Source organism: Staurois parvus, unplaced genomic scaffold (assembly GCF_062004578.1).
Source record: "Staurois parvus isolate SC_StPar_1 unplaced genomic scaffold, SC_StPar_1.0 ptg000668l, whole genome shotgun sequence".
Taxonomy (NCBI): Eukaryota; Metazoa; Chordata; class Amphibia; order Anura; family Ranidae; genus Staurois; species Staurois parvus.
Genome location: NW_028318464.1, coordinates 1,104,189 through 1,130,314, shown reverse-complemented (window position 1 = coordinate 1,130,314; position 26,126 = coordinate 1,104,189). Strand labels below are relative to the sequence as shown.

At 42.0% G+C, this 26,126-nt stretch overlaps 1 protein-coding gene across 2 annotated transcripts in view; it reads left to right on the top strand.

The window, feature by feature from the left end:
- Positions 1-6,885: 6,885 nt before the first annotated feature.
- LOC149447816 (fibronectin type-III domain-containing protein 3A-like) overlaps positions 6,886-26,126 on the top strand; it is a 163,675-nt gene continuing 144,434 nt past the window's right edge. For both annotated transcript variants that reach the window (XM_089651917.1, XM_089651916.1), the window contains exon 1: positions 6,886-7,079. The gene's annotated coding sequence lies outside the window, so the exon portion shown is untranslated. The remainder of the gene's footprint in view (positions 7,080-26,126) is intronic.

Here is a 26,126-nt window from a genome sequence, read left to right as displayed (position 1 = left end):
AAATCGCATTGCCCTTGTGATCTGCAGTAGGTTTCAGTGCAAACTTAACACCCCTAATGCAGGTTGCAAATCCAGTGTGTTTGCCTGCACCGGATCGCATGGTACAAAAGTATCATGCAATCCAATCTACTTTTGGTTCACTACAATGCAATTTCAGTCCATCAAAAAAAAAAAAAGGGCTAAAATCGCACTGCACAGAACTGCATATGAATCCCACAGGAACCGCACTGTGTTCCTATGCAATTCATGGGCCCTAAGTCCTGGTCCACATCTATGCAGTTTTCCTACAGCTGTGTTACTCGTGCACAGCAGCCCATTCATTTGAATGGGTTGCTGCATCCAATGAAAATGCCGGGAAAAGGTCCCTGCACCTTTTCAGAAAATGCTGCCACAGGGAAAACACATTGTGCAGTTCCCAGTGCAGGATACCATGCTGCAGTTTACAGTGCATTGCAGTGGCATTAGGATTATTGGTACCCCCATGCATTGCAGTGGCATTAGGATTATTGGTACCCCCATGCATCTCCTGAGTGGCAGTACGTTTTACTGTGCAGGTGGTTGTGGTGCCAAGCACCTGCACGTGTGTCAACCTAGCCTAACAGTATGGGATCTTTTTATAAGAGATTGCATTTTCCCAATGTTCACAATACATTTCTGACACATCATTCACCTTAGTATGACTCTCTCCATTACTATTTACAGATCTTTTCAAGGGAAATGCAGCTATATGCATAATTTAGCCTTGGTTTACACTATGAACAGCATATGAATCACACAGGAACCACACTGTATTTCTGTTCAATTCACATGCAGTGTCATTTGAGCCCATTCATTTTGAATGGTCTCAAATCCCATCGTATTGCACCGAAGTTGTTTATGCATTAATTTTGAGATGCAACCAGAACGCTTGGTCATTTTATACCATGCAATCTGGTACAAGCAAATGTGCTGTGTTTGCGACTAGCCTTTGGGGTGTCATTAAAATTGCACTGACACCAGGTGCAGATAGCAAAAGCAGTACGATTTGAATGCAGTGCTGAAGACTAGTGATGGGCCGAACACCCCCCTGTTCGGTTTGCGGTTGAACATTCAAACCTAAGGGAAGTTTGACCGCGAACTTTGAACAGAGGGGACAATTCACTAAGCGGTATCTTACAGCATCTGAGTATGTGGTAAGGTATCACACAGCTACTAAAATACTGCATGAGTTATATATTCATGCGATATTTTAGAAGTGAAGAAATTCTTTAATGTTTCAGCTGTCAGCGGGGTTCTCCCCTGATGGCTGAATGTAAAAAGAAATGCATTGCCTGGCAATTAAAAAAAAAAAAAAATGCATGGAGTCCCTGCATCCATACCAAGGCCTGAGCATGCAATCCGGCAGGTCAGAAAAGCACTGCCCACCTCCTGAACCATACCAGGTCACAAGTCCTCAACATGGGGGGGTGCTTTTGGGGCAGTGGAGCTCCCCCCCGCAAAAGAACCTTGTCCCCATGTTGATGGGGACAAGGGCCTCTTCCCTTCAACCGTGGCTGGTGGTTATGGGGGTCTGTGGGCGGGGGGAGGGGCTTATTGGAATCTGGAAGCCCCCTTTAACAAGGTGGTCCCCCCATGTGAATGAGTATAGGGTATATGGTACCGCTACTCTTTCACAAAAATAAAAGTGTAGTGTAAAAATGACAGAAGACAGTCTTTGACAAGTCCTTTATTAACCACATCCTTACCGCTCTATAGCCGAATGACATCTACAGTGCGTTTGTCAAGTTCTGGGAGGGCGTCATACGACATTCTCCCAGACAGCACCCTCCCAGAGATCTCCATGATCGCTGTGTCCCATGGACACAGCTGATCATGTGATGAGGTAAAAGGCCAATCACAGCAGCCTTTTACCACATGATCAGCTGTGTTCAATGAAACAACAGATCACCGAGTAAATACAGTTGCCAGTTATCGGCACCACTTTCCTCCCGCTGTCACAGAGTGAGGAAAGTACAGCCAATAGCTGGCAGCTGTCACAGAGCAGATCGCCACTGATCATCAGTGCCCTGCAGTGCCACCCATCAGTTGCATTCATCAATGCCTCCTCATCAATGCCCACCAGTGCAGCCTCATCAACACACATCAGTGAAGGAGAACAATTACCTGTTTGGAAAATTTTATAATAGAAACAAAGAAAACTTTTTTTTTTCAAATTTTTTTTGTTTATAGTGCAAAAAAAAAAATACCCAGTGGTGATTAAATTCCACCAAATGAAAGCTCTATTTGTGTGAAAACAAAATTATAAAAATGTTATAAGGGTACAATGTTGCATGACCGCGCAATTGTTATTCAAAGTGTGACAGTGCTGAAAACTGAAAATTGGCCTGGGCAGGAAGGGGGTAAAAGTGCCCAGTAGGCAAGTGGCTAAAAACAAAAAGAAAATAAATTTCCCATGAAGTAGATCCAATGTCATGCACGATGCCCACCGCCGACCTGACCTGTGGTCAGGTGCGTTGCTTTGGCCAATCGCAATGCACTGTCAGGGCGCAGTGCATTGTGGGGTGTGGCCAGCCCGCTGAAAGCTTTTACCATCCATGTGTGTGTTCGGCAAACATCAAGCCCAACACTACTGGAAACACGCACGTATCTTAGATTTCTAGCACCACATTCTAGTGTGAGCCTCGGCTTAATGTTTTGATAAAGAATATAAAAAGTGCAACATTAACGCCGTAGCTGTGCTAAACTAGGCAATAACAAGCATTTCCCCATGAATACCTATGGAGACCGGAAATGCTCATTTGTGTAAGGCTGGTCATACACTGAACGAAAGAAAATGACTGAAATCACCCATCCACACATTTGATATGGATGGAGGAATCCCTCCAGCTGAGCTATCATTTTCTGATGGGGGAAACTTCCCCGCCATCAGAATACACTGATCAGCACTGCCGGATGCCTGTGGCACTGATCAATAGAAAATTTTCTAACTGGTTGGTTGTACACAAGTTGATTGATTGATCAACTTGTGTACAACCGGCCTGCTCACACATGGAACAAAATCTGAACAGTCCCTGCTGAACTAGCCAAATGTTGATCCATGTATGGCCAGCTTTAGTTGGTATTCACTGTCCACTCTCTACACATTTACTGCACATTCTGCCAATTCCTTTGTCTGCCTGCACTCTACGCATTTCTCTGGTAATCTCTATAAATTCAGTGAATGTTGTCATCAAATGCAACCCCAACTGCAGTGTGTCTAGATTTATAAACTAGCTGATATACTGTATATTAGCAGCTCTTAGTAGATTCCTCAGAGTAGAATATACAGAGTGTGCATTCCAAGGGGGTAAGCAGAATGACCAATACCCTAGATGGTCTCCAACACACAAAGTAAGGGACCATACAGTATACCAATAGAGTGTAGTTTGCAAATGTTCATTTTTTTAAAATGTTCCTTCAATTTTTAATGGTTATTGGGGTTAAAATTGGTGATCATCTTTGACTGTAGTGATGAGGAAATTCGAAGGAGCAGAATGTAAAAATGTTCTTGAACAAATTAAATTCTAACTGTGAATGTGGTTTAAAGTCAGAAAAAAATGTACATATTGTAATGTGAATTTTCTAGGTGTAAAAGACACTTGTTTATTATGGTTGAGGAAAGTGAAAAGATAATGATACCAGTAAGATAACCCTATGGGTCCAACACTATCTTAAGGCAGAGCTCCATCCAAAAGGGGAAGTTCTGCTTTAAGGCTTTGTCGCCCGCTCCCCGTTAAAGATTGGCACCTTTGGGCAGGGGGGGGATCTGAATGTGAGAGGTACCTGCTTCTGCTTCCCTAGGCAAGTTGTCCTCCCCCTCCCTCCGCGTAGTCTTCTGGGACATGTGACAGGTCCCAGAAGACTACGGCGCCATTCACAAAGCGCAGCGCTACTCGCGCATGTGCAGTGGGCACCCGGCTGTGAAGCCCCAAGCTGTCACAGCCAGGTTCCCACATTGAAGATGCTGGCGCCAAGGAGACAAGACGATGAGTCAACCCAGCCAGTGTGAGGATACCGTGGGATAGAGGGACAGGTGAGTGACTGTTTTTTTAAAAGTCAGCAGCTACAGTTTTTGTAGCTGCTTTTATTTTATTTTTTTTAATTCCCACTGGACCTCCGCTTTAACCACTTCCCCTCTCACACCTGTTCACTTCCTAAGGACCAAGGCAATTTTTACATTTTTTAATACGGACCTGTTTATTTAACTTTGCCATTACTTACAAACACAATATATGTATTACATTCATATCTTAAGTACAAACAAGGCTTTTGTTTCATGAATATTGTCCTGCAACAATGTTTTTTTTTCCCACAATCTTTAGAAATGTAAATAATTAAACAAAACACACATTTTTTTTTTGAGCAGTGTTAGTTTAAAAATAAATAGTTAATGTTCATAAAAAGTGTGCACTTTATTCTGCAATTTGAACTGTTTAAGATTATGATTCGGGTATAAAGCATTGAAAAGTTATTTACAAATGAAGTAAAGTGTTTTTTTTTTTAACATTCTACTTTTTTTTTTTTACAATGTGATACATGGGGTCCTGGTAGCAGGGCAGGAGGATTGGACGTTCTACATATGTCCTGTATACAATGATGACAATTTTTGGAAATGTGTAGAAGCCTGGAGTCTGCAACTGTTTAAGGTATTGGTGTAAATAATCTGGTTCCTGGGCAGACAGCCTCTACACCCAAGAGGATATCCACAGTCTCCTTGGCTTTTAGATTGGGTTCACATATATGCGGTGCGGTATATCGCGCGTGATTCGCACAGGAACCGCACTGCATTCCTGTGCAAATCACATGCGGTTTGTGTGCGGTGCGATTGGAGCCATACACTTTGTATTGTCCTAATTGCACTGCATCAAAAAGGTGCAGGACCCTTTTTTTGGTCTGCACTAGAATCGTATCGCATGGGTATTCACACCTATGTGATCCGATTTTGTACATCGCACTGCGTTTTACGGACCGTTTTTGGGGTGTCATTAACTTAACACACACCCGCAGCGGTTCGCATGAACAGGTACGATTCTGATGTGCGGAATTCGCACACAAAACACTGCAAATTCCTCACCACATCAGTGTGAACCAGAGCTTAGTGTAATGTAGCAAGAATTGAAATTGAAGAGCCACATCACTGCTAAGAGGTCCAGATACAACTTTCTTCCATTAAAAGTCAGGGGTACAATCCAAAAAACATACCCAATGCGTTCTGGGGTCTAAGCACCCCCTTCATCAGGGTTTAACTGGCAACAATGTGAACTGGACCTACAATGTTTTTTTTCCAGTGTGAAATACAAGCACAGAGCTTCTCAGCAGCTTGGTTGGCAGCCAAAGATTGTTGCCAGTGAAGCCCTGATGAAGGGGGTGCGTGGGTCCCCTGAAATGTGTTGGAAACTTTTTCAGAGTGCACCCCTGACTTTTAATGGAATAAAGCTGAATCTGGACCTCTTAGCAGGGGTGTGATGCTTCAATTTCAATTCTGGTTATGTTGCACTTGTTTATTATGTCTGGGGTTCCATTCACGGTGACTTTTTACAGGCTTTCAAATGAAATGAATTGCCTCAATGATGGTAAGATCGAATGTTCTGAAGAAACATATTTCAGAATGTAATTATGAACATTCAAACTAAATTCTGCTGGTGTATGGCTGGCCTAAAGCAGAACTAAACCCATGGATCCTAGCCTCCAAGACTTCTGCTGAGCCTCTCCCTTCCTATGAAACTCCTTACCCCTATTTGTCTGACTAACCTACTCTGTCCAATTTTAGGGGATCCCTGAAAACCCTTCTCTTCAAAGAAGCCTATCCAGCCTCTACATAATAACTATATTTCCACTTTCTCCATCAGCTCATCCCCCTCAGTTATTACCTTTTGTGTCACTTGACCCTCCCTTTTAGATTGTAAGCTGTAAGGAGCAGGGCCCTCTGATCCCTCCTGTATTGAATTATACCTGTACTGTCTGCCCTCATGTTGGAAGGCACTGTTTGTGTTATATAATAATGATTTGAAGTGTTTGCTGGCACCCACATGTGCGTTGTGATTTAGAATTGCGGCCAATATCCAAATTTATAAATTCCCCATCCACACTAAACAGCATGGATGGAAAAATTTCAGGCTGCACCCACATCAGAATACCTAAACATTGACTAAATCTGAGGGAATACAGGCACTTCTTGGTTGAGCATTTTCTGGCTCTTTTGACTTTCAGATGGAAAGATGCCGGAATGGCGAGGGATGCCGACACGGCTCAAATTTCAGTCTATTTATCAGGAGACAATCAAAACTTGCTATTTAAATGGCCATCTTTAGTTTGGAGAGAATTCCTGTTGTGTCCACAGGACAGGAAGTGAAGGGAAATCTGTTGAATGGGACACAGAGGACAACAAACCAGGGGGTGTGGGGTTAACCCTTCCCTACTCTATCCAAAATGGAAAAAAAAAGTTTTAGGCTTTAGATAGACTTTAATAACCGGGTAGAGGACACCTCATGGTCCTCTAAGACAGACCTGTGTGTGGAGGTCTGTGGAAAACCTTGACTACGTCAGCAGCCATGTCTGAGAAACCAAAGCAGGGTTAGTGAGGAAGCCTGACAATCCCATATCTTGTCTGGGGAGATGGGAGAAGTGGCACCTCTGTGAAAGATGACTGGGACTGCAATGTATGTCTGCCAGTGTGCACACAATACCGGGGCTGTGTGGGTTTCCCATGAACTGAAACTATTTGCACAGTGAAGGGGGTGGGGGGTCAATGTGGATTTTCCTAGCAGGGGAGGGAGGGAGGAGGGTGACTCGCATCTCCCTGCCAGCACCGTGAGGAGAGAAGTGGGCGGTGCCGTCTGGGCCGCCTGTGCCCGGTCGCTTCTGCGCAGGCGCACCTCCCCACATTCCAGCATGGCGCTGCAGCCCGGCAGTGGAAGATCTGCGCACTGAGATTGCAGTGGACCCGGGGACACCACGGCGGAGGAAGACGGACACCGGGCTACCCAGCTTTTTCTTCACCCCGTCACCCCTTTCCTCCTCCTCCCATCCCCTGCCTCGGCTTCCCTCCCGACCGCACCCAGGTAAGCACCGCTACGCTTAGCTGACATCGCATTCCTGCTGGACTGTGCGGGACCCCGGCTCCCGGTATGCCTGGCCTGGTCACGTGACCTGGGAGAAGAAGAAGAAAAACTGCAGTTGGCTGCCCTGGCACTTGATTGCAGCCTGTTGCTGATTGGGGTAGATTTGGGTGATCTGGATCTGTAGTCATCAGATTTGTATGATTGTTTTATTATTGGAAGGATCTGATTGGTTGCAGCTTCACTTTGCTTCATCAATAAGTTTTTTTTATTTTTTTTTTTAGTTTGCCTTTTTTTTCATGGTCTGACTTGCCCAGGAGCTGCAAAAGTGGCTTGCGGGGTTTTTTGTTTTGGCGTTCAAAGGGTTAAAGAGAGGAAAGTGGGGGTTAATAGCCCCAGGAGGGGTGATGGATGTGCCCCCAGTCTGCAGCGCCCCTGCCTTTGCCTCCTGGAAATGCCACGTAGACTGCAGACAGCACTGCGCCTCCCCCCCTCCTCTCACTCCTTGTGGATTCCTCTTCCCCCCCCCCCCCCCCCCTCAATCACAGCTCTCTCTGCTTTTTAGAAGTCTTCCTCCCGGCCATTCCTATTTATTTTATTCAGGGATCTCCTTGAGGCGGCGCAGTCTTCACCCCCTCTTCCTCGCTCCAAGTCATAACAAAGGGCTATTGACTTTTCGGGTGACGTCACCCTCATGGACAGTTACTTGTTGCAGGCGGGCTCCAATGTCAGCGGGGGTGGGGGGTAAAGTGAATGGTTGTGGGGGCCAGAGTCTAGGATTATGGCTATTCAGGAACTGAATGAGCTTCTGGATTGTCAATTACTGCCGCCCCCTCCTCAAGAATCTCAGTCCCATCTCTTCCACAGATGGATGCCACCGCTCCTTTTTTGTTGTCATTGTAAATATTTGCAGCAGAAGTTTGGGAGGCCAAAATATTTTGTTTTGTGTTAAATGTATTTCTTGAAGGGTTATTTGATGAGGAGAGTGTGGCCGGGAACTTTACAGCAAGTTGTGATGCTGATGGTTTTCATCAACGGCTAACAAAGCCAGAATTCTAGAAAAAGTGAAATTAAACGCAAAAATGTGACATGTTGCATCATAGCGGTTCTTAGATGTGGTGGCTGCATTGTTCTTTTTTTAAAGCAGAACTATGCTTGCCTTGGCATCTCAGAGCACCCCAATGGCTTTTGAAATCTTCAGGCCAGTTATTGATTGTTGGCTGCTGTCACTGGCCAGGCTGAGATGACGTCACTCCCGCACATGCGCATTCAGTCAACTCAGCATTGCCGAAGTTGTACAATGAGCTGCGCATGTGCAGCTCACTGTATAGTGGGGGACATGCAGGTAAGTAACTTTAATGCGGAAGAACCATAGCATGTCTCTTCTGCACTGAAAATCCTGCCTGTTCACCCATGGGTTTTTTTCTCTTCCCCTAAAGTTCCACTTTAAAAGAGAATTTTTGATTTACAGTGGTTGTAAACCTCAGACATGAAATATGAACAAAACCTATCTCTCTATAGTGTGTACTTGTCTCAGTCCAGAGCACTCAGTGTCATTTCTGTGTGCTACTTTGTTCCTCCTGCTATCAGCATGAATCACATCTGACACCAAGAGAAAAATGGTAACGGGAGGGAGCTCCAGAATATTGCTATCCTCAGCTCTGTTGCTGTGTGGAGGGGTGTGTCTCTCTTTCCTCCAATTAGCTCTCAGAGCTCTCCTCACTGAGCTCTGCAGAGTGTAGCTTCAGCCACACCCCTTTTTTTTGAGCTGTCAGGCAAGCTTTATAAATTCAGCACTTTGAAAGGATGTAGAGAAGAATATATTTAGATAAACGGTACAACTTATGTAGGATTGATTTATCTCTGTGCATTGCCTGAGGCCAGTTTCTTCGCTAGGTAAATGTAAGGGTGTACAACCACTTTGAAGTATAACTAAGGCTGGCCATACATTGAAAAATTGCTTTAGACTTACCAAAAACCATATAATATGAGGTCAAACCTGAAAAACAATTTCAATTGTATCCAATTAGGCAGGCCCTTGTACTACATAGTTTAAGATAAATCTAAAGGAAATTGGACAGAAAATTGTATAGTTGATGGTCAGCCTTAAGGCAAAACTTTTTTTTTTTTTTTATAGTTTTGGATAAAGTGAAAAGGGACTAGAATGCCTGTTAGTTTTCATTGCTAAATCTGCTTCTGTTTTAAAGAGATTTGCCCTCTCTATTTGTTCTGTTCACCATTGCCATTGAAAGTGAAAAACATCTTGGGTTGTCCCCAGAAAAGCAGAGGGGATATGTTCCAGTGAGGACATTAGTTCTGGTGACCTGGGGGTCCCCAAGGAATGCTCTTTATTTTCAGGGATTTTCTCTCACTTCCTGTTTTGGATATGAAACAGGTTGTGAAGGTAAATCTCCTCAATGGGAAAAAAAATCCTACAGGGGTTATAACCCTTCCTTACTCTATCCAAAATTACTTGTATATAAAAAAATTTTTTCATTCATTGTGCTGATTTCTAAAAACATGTTTTGACCAATCTTAGGCTTTAGCACTAAAAATGTGACATGCTGGAGCTGCTTTAACCACTTCCAGACCGGACACTTTTACCCCCTTCCTGACCAGGGCAATTTTCAGCTTTCAGCGCTATCACACTTTGAATGACAATTGCGCGGTCATGCAACACTGTACCCAAATTAATTTTTTACCATTTTTTTGCGACAGATAAAGCTTTATTTTGGTGGTATTTATTCACTGCTGGGATTTCTATTTTTTTTGCTATGTAAATGAAAAAGTCCAAAAATTTTGAACAAAAGTGTTTTTTTTTATAAAATTTTGCAAATAAATAATATTTCATCATAAATCTTTGCCAAAATGTATTTCATTATCTTTTTAGTAAAAAAAAACAAAAAAAAATAGTTTATAACCAAAAATTATAATTTTTAAACATTTTTTTTACATTTTTATTTTATTTTTTTATATTATTATTTTTTTATTTATTTATTTTTTTTACATACTGTCACCCTAGCAGTACAGTGTCACCATGGTGACACTGTACTACTTGTGGAGGGTGATGAAGATTTTTTTTTTTTTACAATGATTGCTTTTACACCCATATAGGATGTAAAGGCAATCATTTCTCTTTCTCTCTGTGTGCATTCCTGCACTCATTGAGAAATACAGAGTGAGCTGTGATTGGTCAGAGCTTGTCACATGGTACAAGGCTGTTGTGAATAGCCTTGTACCATGTGACCTCTGTGATCATTCACAGATTTCACACGTAGTAAGGAATGATGTCACAAGTGACATCTTGCTTACTACTTTGCATGTGATCACTGATTGGCCAATCAGTGATCACATGATCGGGACCTCGTACAGAGGTCCCGTCCGACGATCGGTGTTTCACTGTGTCCGGAGGACACAGCGGGCACCGGATCGTGGTGCTGCGCGCTCCCAGGGAGCGCGCACAAGCAGGGTGCGGGGAGGCCGTTCATAAACGGCCACCCGACCCTGTACTGCCACCGTCCGGCCGTTTATATGCAACGGCCGGTCGGGAAGTGGTTAAAGTATACAATGCAATGCAATATGCGCTAAATTAGAGGAAAATGTTAGTCCATCCATATGTATTTAGTTTTAACCCAAAGTAAACCTAAATATATACTCACCGGCCACTTTATTATGTACACCTTGCTAGTATCAAGTTGGAGCCCCTTTCAGAACTGCCCTAATTCTTCGCGGCATAGATTCCACAAGCTGTTGGAAACATTCCTTGGAGATTTCGGTCCATATTGACATGATAGCATCACGCAGTTGCTGCAGATTTGTCGGCTGCGCATCCATGATGCAAATCTCTTGCACCACATCCCAAAGGTGCTCTATGGGATTGAGATCTGGTGACTGTGGAGGCCATTGGAGTACAGTGAACTCATTGTCATGTTCAAGAAACCAGTTTGAGATGATTTGTTTTTTTTGTGACTTGGTGCATTATCCAGCTGGAAGTAGCCTTCAGAAGATAGGTACACTGTAGTCATAAAGGGATGAATACGGTCAGCAAAAATACTTAGGTAGGCCATAGCATTTAAATGATTCTCAATTGGTACTAAGGGGCCCAAAGTGTGCCAAGAAAATATCCCCCACACCATTACACCACCAGCCTGAACCGTTTATACAAGGCTGGATGGATCCATGCTTTCATGTTGTTTACTCCAAATTCTGACCCTACCATGTGACTATTGCAGCTGAAATCTAGACTCATCAGACCAGGCAACGCTTTTTTTCTATTGTCTAATTTTTGGTGAGCCTGTGCAAATTTCCTTTTCTTAGCTGACAGGAGTGGCACCGTTGTGGTCTTCTGCTGCTGTAGCCCATCTGCTTCAAGGTTTGACGTGTTGTGTGTTCAGAGATGTTATTCTGCATACCTTGGTTATAAGGAGTGGTTTAGTAACTGTTGCCTTTCTGTCATCTCGAATTAGTCTGCCCATTCTTCTCAGACATTATCAAGGCATTTTCGTCTACACAACTGCCTCTCACTGGATATTTTCTTTTTTTTGGACCATTCTCTGTAAACCCTAGAGATGGTTGTGCGTGATCTGTAGATAAGCTGTTTTTGAAATACTCAGACCAGGCCGTCTGGTACCAACAACCATGCCAAGTCACTTAAATCCCCTTTCTTCCCCATTCTGATGCTTGGTTTGAACTTCAGCAAGTCGTCTTCACCACGTCTAGATGCTTAGACGCATTGAAATGCTGCTATGTGATTGGCTGATCAGCAATTTGTGTTACCAAGCAATTGAACAGGTGTACCTAATAAAGTGGCCAGTGAGTGTATTTCAGCTTATTAGTCCTTGGATGTGGTGGGCGAATTAGTTTAATTTTTTTTGTCTTTTATTTTCATCTAATGATCCCGTATGGGCACGCAGATATGAGAGGTCTGCAGGAAACCTGCATGGCACCAGCGATCTGCTGATCACTGGTGCAATGCTTTACAGGCTCCTGCAACCAGAAATAATAAATTAAAATTTTTTTTACCTGCAAAAAAAATGTGAATTTTATTATTTTTTGTCAAAAGTTGAAATTATCCTTTTAAGTTGAAATCCTGGCATACAAACTTTCATTTAAAGGTATTCATCAGTAACCACAACAGATATATAAATCTATCTTCTGTGCACTGAAATGAATGTTCTGGTGGACAATGGACAGTTTTGAAAAATTCATATATATATTTTTCAAGTGCAATTTTTTTGGGGAAAAAATACTCTAATAATTAAAAAAACACAATATATACCCCAATTTTTTCATAAAATATGATGTTACCCCAATTAAAAAGACACCCAACATGTCATGCTTTAAAATTACGCATGCTCTTGGAATGGCGTCAAACTACAGTACTTAAAAATTTCCATGGGTGATGCTTTAAAAATTTCTACAGGTTACCAGTGTAAAGTTAAAGAGGAGGTCTAATGCTAGAATTATTGCTCTGCCATTCGTGGCAATACCTTTTGAACATTGTTTACATATGTGGGCATGGCCTACATATGCATTCACCACTACGTGCGAGCACGGGGGCACTTTAAACTTTTTTTTTTTTATCACTTTTATTCCTATCACAAGGAATGCATGCATCCCTTGTGATATAAATAATTAGTGACAGGTCCTCTTTATGGAGAGATTTGGGGTCAATAAGACCCCACATCTCTCCTCTACAATGTAAAGTATTGGATCAAAAAAGCATTGATCTACTGCTTTAAAAAAAACAAAAAACCTTGTTTACAAGGTACAACCGAAAACTACGTTGCTCCGGTCCTCCAAGAGCATAGAGATGAGTGGAGGTCATCTTTCCTTCACTTATCTCTATGCTGAGCACCTGGATTGTTTGGTGGTTCTCAAGTAAGGCTGAGAACTACCAAGAAGCAGCGGCGGTGAGGGGGCGGGGTTATTTTCGGCGCCTGTATTGGTGCTTATTTTCATATCGGCCAATGGCTGATGGTGTTTTCAACCACCAAAATTTCGGTGCATCCCAACCAAATACCTTTTTGTAATCTCAAATACATAAATTGTAAAAGTAGCAATGATATCATGTGCAGAGAGCAGAGCTGTGGGAGGAACCTAGCAGGTCCACCTACTACAGGCTTTGTACAAAAAACTACAGGAGGGGTGAAGACAAGACCGATCACCCTGCACAAGGGCAGAGAGCAGCAGCGACTGGTCATTATTACGGGAAGCTCCTGCACACAGGTAGTTTCCCACTTAATTGCTGCATAGATTTGGAAGAAATACACAAATCACACCAAGATTCATGAAGAATACACGTGACCGGTGTTTAGACTATTTACTTTTCCCACTGTACAGCTTTAAGTACACAGGAGGTTGCAAGGACTCAGGATTTCTGGCAGAATCAATGTGTTTTCTTTGTGTTTTCAGATAATATGCAATTTACGTACTCTGGCCTTTAGCAAATGAAAGTAGTTACCACATCCAAGGACTAGTAAGTTGCAATGTATTACATTTTTGTTCTTGGGCATTTTAAGGACATTAAAATGGGCAGGATACCATAGCAAACAATCCACCATGATGGTTTTATGTTTTGACTTCACATATGTGCTAACTAGATTTTTATTGTCTTCATGCAATGTTTTTGTTATCTTTATAACTTTTAGATTACATTGCATTGTACAACTGTGAAATATATCACCTGGTGATGCGGCATGCACAGCACAGGTTTCATGTTCCTCCTTTTTTAACTTTTTTTTTTTTTTTTTTTTTGCCATTGGAAAAACTTGTGAGTTGAGAATCTTCTTGTATTGCTGCATTTTTCCCAATGACCCTTATCTGGAAATGAGTGTCCTTCTCAGAATGCTAGCAATGCCAAGAAGAGGAAATGACTGACTCAACATTCTGTCCAAATATAGGTTTTATCACACAAGTGAGGCAGATTAAGGCTGCTTTAACTGTGTGCTAGACTAGGAAAGGCTAACTGAGCATTGCTTTAGAAGCGTGTCTGTGTGTGTGTATATATATATATATATATATGTGTGTGTGTGTATATATTTATTTATTTTGTGTGTGACCATTCTGGGTATGTACTGCACCTCACAGTATTGTATTTAATACCTGCTCCATGGTCATATGTGATCATGGGAAGTATGCACTGCCTACTGCACTATAAAAAAAACAAAACTGTGTGCTTACCTCTTTTCAGTCTTTTCCAGTTTGGTAACAAGATGCTGCGGCTTTCCTATGTAATTGAGCAGCTGCTGCAGGGATGAGGAGGAAACGCTAACAACGGCAGGGACATGGGAGCCTATGGGTCACACTACTGCTTTCTTTTTCATGAAAGCTGCAGATTTAAAGATATTGAAAATTAACATTTGTCCAAATGCATACTTTTTTATTCCAGTCTTTTAGCTGGTCCACTAATCTTAGGACCCTTCCATCTCTCTCAGCAGCAGCAAGGGTACCGGCTTTCTTTGACTGACTGGCGCTCAGTCCAGGAGTATGGGGACCCCAGGCTTTGTAATGACGCACCTCAAGGGGTGTGTCAATGACAGGCTAGGACCACAGGAAATGGGTAGAATGATGCTGGCTGTCATTGAACCTAAAGAGGATCCGTGTTGATAGATGGAGGAGGAAACTGGGGACAGTATGGGAAGAGTAAACGGAGCATGGCAAATTTTTTTCTTTCATTGCAGGAGAAAAGGGTGGGGAGAACCCAAAAATAATTGAAAAACTATTAGTGTTCTACTTTTAAAGCTTTTCTGAGTTTTTAGTAATTGGATTTAGAATTTAACGGAATCCTGTGCAGAGAAAATTTGGAGGCTGACCTCTCCTTCTGAAAATGCTACTTCTTTAAGTATTATGCTGAATCTCTGTCTATTATACATTCTGGGATACAAACCCAGAATGAGAGTGCAGGAATTCCGACAGTTCTAATTTGCCTACTTGTTCCAGGTCACTGATTCAGAAAGTAATAAAGCCAGAATATCAGAACTATAGCCAGGCAACTGGCATTTTCAGAAAGATAGCATTTGCATTCTCCATATATCTTTCTGCACAGGTTTCGTTAAATGTCAATGGAGAAATAGGGCTGTGTTACGTAGCATACAATTCTGATTTATGAAAACTGAAGGGGGGGGGGGGGGGTAGGCAGAGCTTCTGCAAGATAAGTTTACTTTCCAAGGGCAATTATACTTTTTGCCCCTTCTACTGACCTAACTAATCCCACCTTTTCCCCTCTGCAGATGCTGAGACACCCATGGTCCCACAGGATTGTTTACATCCCACGTCAGGAGTCTTGTCTCCTGCCAGGACAGTAGAGCCCCATAGAATTTTATGGAGCTTGTTCACCTCCAGCTCCCAGCTCATAGATTTCTGTGGGGCTGTACTTCATGGGCAGGAGACAAGAGAACTTGGAGCATGGTATGTAAACCACTTCTGGAATTGTTGTGGTATCTTTGTAAGTATGCATCTGTGGAGTGGGATGGAATAGAGGGATCGATTAGCTGAGGACACAAGGGCAAAAAAAGGTCTACTTTTTGTCTAAAAGTCCACATATTCTTTAAAGCCCAGTTGTCATTGACGTTTGTAAGCATGGCTCATTAGTAGGGTTGTGTGGATGTCCTCTGTCATGGAAATTCTACAGTAACCACAGTTAACAGTCCTGCCAGCTATCCTATCTCTGCAGCATTATAGTAATCTATAACTAATGAGCCATCAGTAAGGCATGGCTGTATTTTTTTTAACAGTTGTACTTTGGTGTAATTGTGCACTGGGAACCAGTCAAGTATCACTTGTGCAAATACGCTGACAAGGACCATGAGAGAGAAGTGAGCAGAGGGATGAGCTCATTAGTGTGCTACTCCTCCAATGACCACTCTCTGGGTGGGGTGGTGACAAAGCTTTGTTGCTTAACTTCATCAGGGTTAAGTCAGGTCACCAGCCTTACTGTATTGTCTGGCAGGAATATTTAAATCTCAGGACTGGCTAAATTAAATCACCAAGACAGCTCCATTATGCAGCAGGTAAAATAAGTATTGAACACGTCACCATTTTTCTCGGTAAATATATTTCTAAACGTGCTATTGACATGACATTTGTATCACATGTCGGTAACAACCCATGCAATCCTTACATACAAGAAACCAAAACAAATAAGTTCAGTTATGCGTAATAAAATGGAATGACACCGGAAAAAAGTATAGAACAAGTTAACTGAAATTTATTTCATACTTCGTACAAAATCCTTTGTTGGTAACAACAGCTACAAGACACCTTCTTTATGGCAAAACTAGTCACATGCATTGCTCAGGTGTGATTTTGGCCCATTCTTCCACACAAACAGTCTTCAAATCTTGAAGGTTCCATGGGTTTCTATGAACTCTGATATTTAGTTATTTCCATAGATTTTCTATTGCATTCAAGTCAGGTGATTGGTCCATTTTATTAGCTTTATTTTCTTTCTTTGAAACCAATTGGGAGTTTCCTTGTCTTTGTGTTTTGGATCATTGTCTTGTTGAAATGTCCTCACTCATTTCATCTTCATCATCCTGGTAGATGGCAGGAGATTTTATCAAGAATGTCTTGGTGCATTTTTCCATGCAGCCTTTCTTCAATGTCATGAAATTTGCCAGTACCGTATGCTGAAAAACAGCCCCACATCATGATGTTCCCACCTCCAAACTTCACTGTTGGGAGGATGGTGTTTTTGGGGTGATGAACTGTGCCATTTGACCTCCAAACTTGATGTGTATTATGGCATCCAAAGAGTTCAATTTTGGTCTCATCTAACCAGACTATATTTTCCCAGAATTTCACAGGCTTGTCTAAATGTTGTGTAGCAAACCTTTTAAACAAGCTTCAGAATGCTTTTTCTTCAGCAATGGAGTCTTGCATGGTGAGCGTGCATACAAACCATGGCAGCTGCGTGCATTAATTGTTTTGTTTGAAACAATTGTACCTGCTATTTCGAGGTCTTTCTGAAGCTCTCCACAAGTGATCCGTGGCTCTTGGACAACTCTTCTGATAATTTTTTTTTTACTCCTCTTTCAAATCTTGCTAGGAGCATTTGGTTGTGGCCGATTTATGCTGAAATTATGTTCTTTGCACTTCCGGATTGTGGTCCCAACAGTGCTCACTGGAACATTCAGAAGTTTAGAAAGCCTTCTGTAACCAATGCCATAAGGTTGTGAAGGTTTTGAGAGAGCTCTTTGCTTTTTTTGTGACACCTTGGTAATGGGACACATTTTTATAGGCCATCACTTGAGACTGAACCAGCTGATCTTAATTTGCACTGACAACGGGCAGAATTGCTTTCCATGCCTTTTTGCACCTTTCTTCATGTGTTCAATACTTTTTCCCTGTGTCATCCTAGTTTAGAACACACAACTTTCTGAAAATGTCTGAATGTATCTGTTTTGGTTTCTTTGTATATATGGATTGCATTGGTTGTTACTGACATGTGGTGAAAATTTCATGTCAATATTACCTTTAGATACATGTTTGCCTAGAAAAATGGTGACGTGTTCAATACTTATTTTTCCCACTGTATGTAATTCCACTGTGTATATAGCTATAAATAAACTGTTCAGCCTGGCTTTGCTTATCTTATCTGAAAAGAGGAAAAACACAGAGAATACAGAACTGTCTGTTGCCCTAAGATGGCTAGTTAGACTTTCCCTTTTAGCTTTATGGGACACAAGCATTTGGTTGCTGTAGGTAACACAGAAAGTTCTTTAGTTTATATTAAAAGGTCCTTTGTTTGCTATAAAAGTCACACTTTACTCTCCAGCTGTTCCCACCTATGATATAATAATGTTCTCATTCCTGGCCGGTATGGACCTAGTCCCAGTTGAACAGCTGTGCAGTTGGCATAGTGTCCCCTTCCATATGATTCAGCCTCCACTTCTCCATTCTCTAAGCAGCCCTAGCCCGTTGCTATTGAATTCCATTACAATGAATCAAAATCCGTTTTGTAAAATTCCATGCAATAACTATATGCTGCCGGCAGCACTGGTCTTACTGCAGCTTATATCCACAAACATTCTTTTTCCACTTTTCCTTTTTTATACTTTATGCCATGGAACAAGCCATCACAAGTGCAATGCTTAGGTTTACCTGCTTCTATATTGTAAAAGTTTAATGCCCCCTACCCCATCAGTTATTCTTGCCTAGGCTGTATTCAGGCAATACCTTGGCAATGACATTGAATAATGAACGTCTAGAAGTGTTTCCTGGCAGACCTTCGGCTCTCCTATAAATAGCCTTTTAAAAAATGAGTAAGCTAATACTCTGCAGGGTTGGCTTTATTTTTTTTGCTCATATAGATGCTCTTTTCCCATAGACAAACAGTGACTTTCTTGTTCTCTCTAAGATATTAGATCTCTTTAGCTTATCGTTCTGATATTCAGTGATTAGCTGCCACTCTGCAATGCAAAGACGTTTTTGTGCTGAAAATGGCTATTATATAGAGATTGGAGTGAGACGAAAGACGTTAAGTGGCTTTATGCTTTATTATTTTTCAGCTGTTTATTATGAGCAGATCTGAAAGTTACAGTACTTTAAACCGTATTAAAGGAGAAGTATGGCCAAAGCTCTTTTGAATATACTTCTCCTGTGGGTCACAGGAGAGCACTCCTGTGATCCTTTTTCAGCTGAAGCCTGCTGTCGGCTGATGTCACTGAGCCAGTCCAGAATTTAAGAGATCCTGACTTTAATGTCTGGATCCATCCAGATGACTGGACCAGCAACTAGCTCAGCCTCTCAGTGAGAAGCCAGAGCCTGAACCAGCCCCTCACATTCCCTCTACAGCCTGGTGCTCTGGTGAGCACTGGAGGGGGGGAGCTGAAGACTGTCATCACCAACTCTTTGCTCACTGAGGACCAAGAACTAAGCAGTCAGCAGTCTTTGCTCTTCTCGGTGTAGAGCTGGTGGTGCAGCTGGGATTGGTGCAGCAGTCATCTTTGTGAGTATGATTGCTGTTGTTTGTTTTTTGTTTTTGTTTTTTTTTTTTCTGATTCCATACTTCTGTTTACATTTTTGATAGATTGCAGTGGGTTACAGTGCTGTAAAACTTGCCTTATCAGATAAACCTGCTTGAGGTTTGGTTTTATGGTGTAGGCTTAGAGAACCCAAACACAGAAGGAAATGCTACTACCTAGAACGTTGAGACCTTACCATTCATGTCTTTTTGGTATGGCCTTGTAGTAGATACTGACAACCTTGATGGGGATTCAGCACTAAACAATGGTAGAAGGTGTGTGATGTTTGGGAATGACTGCACTGTAAAAGCTACAGTACTGATTTGGTTCCTTTCTATTTATTTATTTTGTATGTTTGAATGTAGCTTTCGCCAAAGTACTTTTGACACCTGTAGGGATAGTAATATGGCCCCAAGCATTGATGACAAGCTCTAAGGGTGTCACACACATCCTTACTTTACTTCTTCCTATGTGATGGACATGGAAGAAGAATGCATTTTTTCAGTGGCTGAATACTAGGGAAGCACCTTTTAAGAATAGTGAAGCTTGGGTGATGAGAGACCTAAAGCTTATAATTATAAAAGTAGGTTGGCAGTTGCAGCTGCCCTATTTCTTTATTGACAGGTTTCCTTTTAAACGTACCGGTCAGTGCTCACTGTCTTTGTTCTGGCCATACGTTTATCATATTAGGAGAGATACAACCACTGCCTCCTAATAGGCATGCATGGACTGCCTGCACTCACCTAGGGATGCAGAAAGAAAGCGTCTTGTTCTCTGTATATGGGCTGCAGTGCTTGTGTGAATGGGCAAAGATTCGTCAATTTTGTCTTAAAGGAAATCTAATGGAAAGTGGCAGAGCTCTGCGCATCAAAATGTCATAGTTTTTGGATGCAATGGCATTACTTTGAGGTGCTGCAAGTGTGTATCAGAATTTCTTTATACCCGACTTGGTGTGGAGGAAATCTGTGACTTTTCTGTGCTTTTTTGGTCCTTTTATATCAGTACTGAGCATTTTATTGCTATTAGACACTTGACAACTTTTCATCAACTCTGTGCTAGTCACAACGTTGATAAAAGAACAGTGCAATTAGGACTCTAGTCTTCTCTCCGGACCCAGTAACAATCTTCTGAAGGGTTCCCATAGGAATGCTATGTAACAAAAATTACTTTAAAACATCTGTCACCAAAATGTGTTGAAGTAATCCTGTGAAGTGAAAAATCCCAGAGCAGCTTTGTACCTTGCAATTTCAAAGAACATGACTTCTGTGCGCCTTTCTTTTTTTAAAAAAAAAAAAAAATGGCAAAAAAAAACTTTTTTGTGAGGTGACCTGACCCCTGCATTCCAGTCAACCTGATGAAACGTCACAGCTTTGCACTTATTACCTTTAACTTAGTTTCATTTAGCATATATAATTTTTGGTCATGGACAATGGGTGAAGTTATTTATCTGTGCTATGTGTATCTTCATTATTTTATTACAGTAACAAATTCTAAAGGATGTTGGAAATATTAAAAATAAATGTTTTCCATAAACAGAAGGAAAAACCAGGTGGTATCAGGCTGCACTTTAGTGGATAGCCCTGTCCTTACGGTGTGTGTGTGTGATCAGCTGAGAGGATCATAGCATTGAATTCAATGTTCTAATCTTCTGGAACTCCTGCAACTCAGTTCTTCAGGGGTCCACAAATGAGGCTGTTTGCACTTTATCCAGGACTTAATTATACAGGAGGAGATTATAGCATGCTTGCAACAAATTCAGGAGAGAAAATTCAAACTGTGCAATGGGAGAACTGTAAACACAGCTGTCTATAGAGTCTCTGGAATGTTTGTCATAGTCAAAGTATTATGTGCCTAGAGTTCCTCTACTGTACAGCAAGCAAAAGTTGAACTCTCCTAGCCAGAACTTCACAGCAAGTACAGAGGTTAGACAAAAAAAAAGGGAAACGCTACTTGATTTGCAGGTGTGACGGCATGTTTTGCATTGAAAGCGGAAAACATTCTTTTGCTTCCACTGTGTGATGAGACACCTAGCTAAGAGGTGGGAAGTCTTGCTTTTGTCATTCACTGTGCACTGGTAGTAATACAGTTCTGAGCAAACCATTTGGTGCTATCTAAATACTGTATAATAATAATACAGAGTCATGCTTCCGTACTGAGCTTCAAAGAGGGTAAATTGTTGGTGCCTGCTTAGCTGGTGGCTCTGTGACTGTAGTTGCCAATTTGCGGTGTCTTGGGGTACAGTATTAAAGGTTAGGATGGCATGTATAGTTTACAGGAAAAGGTTGTCTCGTAAAGATAAGCACAATCAACATGGTCAACTGAATGAAAGAGACAAAAGGACATTGGGCAAGATTGTGACCCGGAATAAGAAAACTACTACTGCAAAAGTGACTGCAGAGCTCAATCTCAGTCCCGTGAAGTCTTGTGCTGCTTCTGCTGACATTCACATCCCAAGATAGCAGTGTTCACAGTTTCTACACAAAAGAGATGTTTACAGTTAAATAACATGTATAATATCCAATATATGCACATATGATCTTATGGGAAGATTGGTAATGAAATGGATAGCCTTGCGACAGGGTCTCTTTTAGGGCCTGTGTCAACAGGCTTTTGTTAGTTTCAAATGAGTTTTGTATTTCCATTCAAGTCTGTAGGAATTCAAAACCTGCTAAAAATGGGTCAAATGCAGGTTAGAAGGGAATAAACTGTAGGTGAAATTCACCTGTCAATAATTCTGAATGATTGCAGAAGCATCTCAAACTGATGCCCATCAATGCATGCCCACACAGGCCCTAAAGGATTATTTTTAATTGTGGGTTATCTTTAAATTTTGCCAAATTTAAAACATTTTTATTTGAAAACATGAACAACTAGAATGGTATTGTTCATTGTGTATGTTCATGCATATTTGTCCAAATTAATGTTGTTGCCGTTTCATTTCTTTATGTTCGTCATGCTTTAACTCTGTTCTAGGAAACAAAATTCACTGAGTGAGCTTGTAAGCTGTTGCTCCAGGGTACAGGGCCTCTCCTTCTAGTTAAATAGCAAGATAAAAAAAACTGAGGCGCTTAAAACCAGTCCTCTCATTACTGTACTGACTGCTGATAACTGTAAATGTTAACTTTCCCAACATGCTGGTAGTCCCATTATGTAAAGATTTGCATTGCCCCTTTTTTGTTTTATTGCACGGATAGCTTTTATGCGATATATGGTATAGTATATCATTGTTTGTGTACTGAAGTGTGCAAGTGCTTATGGTGGCATCTATAAATGTTCCTTGTTCATCAGGTTATGGAGCTTATCAAGACTAAAGGAAAAAGAAAAAAAATACCCGTACTGGCCAATCAGGTTTTGTTTATTTCCTAGGGAAATAGAACAAAGAATCAGATTTGTCAATCTGAAAATTACATTTTTGGCAGTGTCTGCAGATCCTTCATAGGCCTTTCCCAAACCAGCCAATTCAAATCTACAGACACTTTACTAATTCATAGCACTTTGTTTTTGTACCTCTTTACACTGGCTTTCTATAGTAGAAACAAAAACAGAGCGATTGCATACATATCTGTTTCATATTTGAGAATGGCTGAAATAACTAAATTGCAAGTTGACTCCTCTTTGACTTTAGAGGTCAGCTGTCCATAGAGGGGAGCACTGGGTTAAGGATAAATCTTTCTGTATTGTTGTTCTTTGCTCTGTTACCCTAGATTTCCAGCCTGCTTATTGAAAATCCTGATTTGTTTTGACCCACCAGGACATGGAAAGTGTGAGGTGCAGGTCAGTGGCACCAGATGATGCCTAGAGAGACACTGTACAGCAGTAGATCATTTTTAAATGTACAGTATACTCACCTCTGTGTGCTCCATCAATCCCCTTCTGGAATTGCCGCATTATTCACACATGGAAGATGGAAGCGAAGACTTGTCATTCACTCACCTTGCACTGATTTCACTCACGCCTACTTATTGGCGTTTCCATATAGCTCTCTAAAATTGTCATTGATTGTATGCTTGTTGTTTCCAGTACTGAAACACCCAAGATGATTCTCATTTTCTGTAGAACACCTGTAGTGATGAAACTTGACTTTTTTTTTTTTTTCAGTAGCTGTGATAATACAGTCAGATGGTGCAGTTTTAGTTAACCATTGATAGGATCCAATGAAAGTGTGAGCAGGACGGTGCCTTCTAATTAATCCCTTATCCGGTTTCCACATTATCTGTGTGCTAAGGACACACAGTTCTGTAAGTAAGCTACCTGTTCCCAGAGTCCTGAAATATTCTCAACAGGAAGTAATATTTCTGGTGTCATTACCTTGACTTTCTAAGGCCACTGGTATAGTGCCTGCCATGTGACCACTTCCTTTCTGTCTAAAATGGCAATAAATCCACTTGTTTTTGGCATATCTGGTAGGTAAGTACAATCAATAAACAGTAGCTTAGAGTGAAAATATTGTAACTGCATCAAAAGGCACTGCTTAACTTAAAGGTAAAGTGTGGGTTTTCAGTGATTGAGTGTTTTTTGCATTATTATTGTAGAGTTTATCTTTAAAGAAGAGCTTTTGGCAAGCTTTTTATTTTCCCATGCAGTGGGGTTGTGCCGGAACTGCGTGGGTTAACTGCTCGTTTTTTTGTCTAGGGGATTGCAGAGTGGAGATACTTACCTAATTTGCTGATCCTCCGAGCACAAGGCTGGTCCCCGCTGCTTCTGCTCACCCTAATGCTAACAGTCTTGTGAATGGATTGTTCTTGATGTCATTACTCCCATAGACTACCTCTGGACGTGAAGACCGCAAGAACGCTTCACCTCTGGATGTGAGGGGCTCTGTTTTCTGCAAGTTTGAATGATGGGGTAAATATAGCTTTTCCTTGCTCCCCTGAACAAAACGAGCAGTTAATCCATGCAAGGTGGGCACAGCTCCACTGCATGGGAAAATAAACATTTTGCTTGGAGTTCTTCTTTAAGGTCATGTTGACTTTACATGCTTGTTCTCATGTATTTTTTTTTTTTTTTTTAAAGCCAGAGATGTAAACCCTATCAGCGCTTAAGCAGGAAGCAGTCTGCATGTGTAATGAAAAAATATAACTGCCCAATGTACATGTAAGGGTCTATGCAAGAAAAAGTATATACATTCCTTTTAAAGAAAATCTATCCTAAATAATGATGAGCTTGGACGTGTTCAGACTAGGATCTGAGCCCAAGGGTCGCTTATACTTGCGGCTGCAGCGCAGAAAATTCCTCCAGTCACAGGTGATTGGCCTGTACAGTTGATAGCTTCATGCACACGTAGGCTTGCATCTTAGTCTGAGCACACTCAAGGTCACCAGTTTTCCTGAGTAAGTATGGAGGCTGCCATAGCTGACCTTCCCTCCTGCTTATTTTCAAGCTTTTGTGGAAGATGCTGCTTTAGGCCAAGAATAGATTGGTGCTTGAACAGGTGAACACATTGGCCTGTTGCTAAGAGGCTAAAGCTGGCTATTCACACATAACTGAAAAAAACAAACAGATTTCCTCCATCTATACTACACAGCATGGACGGATGCCTCCCCTACTGCAGCTATTGTATTTTGACAGCCGATATTGCCAGCCGTCACAATATCTAAATAGCAGTTGTATGTGGTTGCACCTGCTGTTTGGCCGACAATTTTCAACCTGATTCCTTTGATTTCTCATTTGAGGGATTCTGGGTGGGAGGTGGCCACCCACTGAACGTCTTCTACTGACTGAATTCCGAAGAGTGTATGGCCAGCCTAAAGTATATGTAAACCCTCACTTTGCAAAATGACCCATACAATTTAAAATAAAAATAAAAGGTAAAACATTTGTTATCAGTGCAGTATCAAGAGCCCACCTGTTCCCAGCAGTGCTGCATATCAGTGCCTTTTAATTCCCACCAATTCCACCTCATTAGTACTGCCTATCAGTGCAGCCTCGTCAACGCACATCAGTGAAGGAGAAAAATTATTCTTCAAAATTTTTGGTCTTTTTGGATTGCTTAGCAAAAAAACACCCAGTGGTGATCAACCACTTCAAGTCTGGACACTTTTACCCCTCTTGCAGTCCAGGCCAATTTTCGGCTTTCAGCACTATCACACTTTGACAATTACTCAGTCATTCAACACTGTAACGGACGCTGGTATGGCATATGGCAGTGATCAGGATGCTGGCATGGTGGTGATCAGAACATTAGCATGAGGTATGGCGGTGATCCGGATGCTGCTATGGCAATAGCCAGGATGCTGTTATGGAGTATGGGGGTGATCAGGATGCTGGTATTGGGATGATCAGGATGCTGGTATTGGGATATGGCTGTGATCAGGATGCTGGTATTGGGATATGGCTGTGATCAGGATGCTGATATAGGGTATGGCAGTGATCAAAACCCTGGTATGGGGTATGGTGGTGATCAGAACGCTGATATGGGGTATGGCGATGATCAGGACGCTGGTATGGGGTATGGCGGGGCTCAGGACACTGGTATGGGTTATGGCTGTGATCAGGATGCTGATATAGGGTATGGCAGTGATCAAAACCCTGCTATGGGGTATGGTGGTGATCAGAACGCTGGTATGGGGTATGGCAGTGATCAAAACACTTCTTTGGGGGTATGGTGGTGATCAGAACGCTGATATGGGGTACGGCGATGATCAGGACGCTGGTATGGGGTATGGCGGGGCTCAGGACACTGGTATGGGTTATGGCTGTGATCAGGATGCTGATATAGGGCATGGCGGTGATCAAAACCCTGCTATGGGGTATGGCGGTGATCAGGACGCTGGTATGGGGTATGGCGGTGATCAGGACGCTGGTATGGGGTATGGCGGTGATCAGGACGCTGGTATGGGGTATGGCGGTGATCAGGACGCTGGTATGGGGTATGGCGGTGATCAGGACGCTGGTATGGGGTATGGCGGTGATAAGGACACTGGCATGGGGTATGGCGGTGATCAGGACGCTGGCATGGGGTATGGGGGTGTTTTGTGTGCACTAGGACAGGTGACAGGGCCTCCCTGCATTATTTATTATTGTTATTGTGGGGCAGTGATCTGGGGCATCTGGCTGCTCTCACATTGAGAGCAGAGAGAAGTGA